Source organism: Penaeus monodon, chromosome 12 (genome assembly GCF_015228065.2).
Source record: "Penaeus monodon isolate SGIC_2016 chromosome 12, NSTDA_Pmon_1, whole genome shotgun sequence".
NCBI classification, from domain to species: Eukaryota; Metazoa; Arthropoda; class Malacostraca; order Decapoda; family Penaeidae; genus Penaeus; species Penaeus monodon.
This window is the reverse complement of record NC_051397.1, coordinates 2,503,751-2,506,250: the sequence shown is the minus strand read 5'-3', so window position 1 is coordinate 2,506,250 and position 2,500 is coordinate 2,503,751.

The following is a 2,500-nucleotide window of genomic DNA, read 5'->3' as shown; positions in this document are numbered from 1 at the left end:
CATTCTCTCTCTCTCTCTCTCTCTCTCTCTCTCTCTCTCTCTCTCTCTCTCTCTCTCTCTCTCTCTCTCTCTCTCTCTTTCTCTCTCTCACAGACACACACTCTTTATCTCTCTCTCTATCTTTCTCTTTTTTTCTGATACTTTTTCTCTGTCCTCTCTCACTCCATTTTTTTCTTTCTTACACTTTCTTGATACTTATTTTCTCTCTCATACTCTCTCTCTCTCTCTCTCTCTCTCCTCTCTCTCCTCTCCCTCTCTCTCTCTCACCATCTCAATTTTCTTTATCCCTGTCTGTCTATCTATCTGTCCATTTGTCTGCCTGTCTGTCTGCTCGTCTTTCTCTCTCTCTTTCTCTCTCTCTCTGGAATTACGTCGTTAAGAATGATGAGCTTCGCAAACCCAATAATAACAGAATACCAGATTAAAATTTAATGTATTCATTTCCATTCTGTGATTATATTTCATCTTCATATTCTGGAATTGAGTTGGATAAAAAAAAGAGAGAAAACGAAAAAAAAGAAGAAAAAAAAAAAACAGAAAAGAAAAAAAAAACATCAGGCTGAACGTGAATGTTCAGCTTCAAAGAGTGAGAGAAAAAAAAAACTTTTGCATATGTTTGGAAAAGTTTCGATATACGAGTATCACTACTCTCTTTCCTTTTCTGTGTCACACTATCCCACCCCTCTTAGTCTATCAGCCTGTCTCTGAACACACACACACACACATACACACACACACACACACATACACACATCTGTTGGTTCCGTGTGTGTATGTGTGTTTGCATTTGTGTGTGTGTGTGTGTGTGTGTGTGTGTGTGTGTGTGTGTGTGTGTGTGTGTGTGTGTGTGTGTGTGTGTGTGTGTGTTGTGTGTGTGTGTGTGTAAACAATATGCTAACGGCTGGATGTTACGCTTCACAACTCACATCTGTGAAAATTCTTGAGCGAATTGACGCAGGTACTCGCTCGGTTTTTACTTTTGACACTTCCGCGACGGATGTAAACACCTGCCCTCGCAGGGAACCGCCGCATACAAGGACATCGTCTCGTCTTACAAAGGGAGGGACGGCAGAAACAAGCCACACAGGGTCCAGCTCGCCACCCCTCCGCCCACGGCACCCGGGGTGGCGGGGGGTCTCTCGGGGGTCTCAAATCTCCCTTCCTTAATAAACCCACAAGTCAAGGCCCTTTCATTACCCGCTCTAAGTCTGTCTCACGTCTCGCTGACAACTGGTGGCAAGCGGTGCTATATACATATATATTTTTTTCTTAGCTTTATCCCATTCTTAAATTAGGTCGCCATGATCAGGTTCTGGCAGATATCTTTTGTGGCCGGATGCCCTTCCTGACGCCAATCCTCTCTATTTACCCGGACCTGGGACCGGCACTGACTTGGGCTGGCTTGCCCACCCAGTGGCTAGGTAGGCAATGGAGGTGAAGTTCCTTGCCCAAGGGAACAACGCGTCGGCCGGTGACTCGAACCCTCGAACTCAGATTGCCGTCGCGACAGTCTTGAGTCCAATGCTCTAACCACTCGGCCACCGCAGCCTATACATATACATATATGTCTATCCAAACACACAACATACATATACATATATGCATATACAAACAAGCACATGAATATGGGCGTACAGCCACATCTCTCTCTCTCTCTTTCTCTCTCTCTGTCTCTGCCTCTGTCTCTGTCTCTGTCTCTGTCTCTGTCTCTCTCTCTCTCTCTCTCTCTGTCTCTCTCTCTCTCTCTCTCTCTCTTTTTTCGATTCGACCTCCATCCCTAATTGGGTATAGAATAAGGGAGCAGTGTTGTGAAACATATTCGGAACTATCTCACAATACTGTCCATTGGCCCCGTCCTCGCCAATGGTTGTGGTCGACAACCTTCTTTATTAATCTAGATTTATTTCTTTATTCTACAGATATATACAATAGTGAACTTACATATCTAATCTCTATTAATCCTACTATCTACTATCTCTCTCTCTCTCTCTCTCTCTCTCTCTCTCTCTCTCTCTCTCTCTCTCTCTCTCTCTCTCTCTCTCTCTCTCTCTCTCTCTCTCTCTCTCATGAGCATGAGAGAGGTGAAAAATAGATAGAATCAATAATAGAAATGTAAATAGATAGACAGGCACTCATTTAACATAAAAACGAAGAAAGAAAGAAACAAAGAAAGAAAGGAAAGAAGAAAAAAACGAAAGATGAACAGACAGGCAAATAAATAGAAAATAAGATCAGCCGAAGACAAAATTACGTTTTTTTTTATTTATTTATTTATTTTCATTTATTTTTTACCGAATGGTCATTGAAAAAGCGAAGAAAACTCATACAGAGAAATGGATTGCTCAGTTGCCGGCTTTCAACTCAAAATCATCTGTTCAAATTTTTGGAGAAGGAGACCATGGTCGGAATACGAAGCGGAGAGGATGCGGTACGAAAAGAAGGGCTCGGAGAGAGAAAGAAAGAGAGAAAGAGAGAGAGAGAGAGAGAGAGAGGAGAGAGA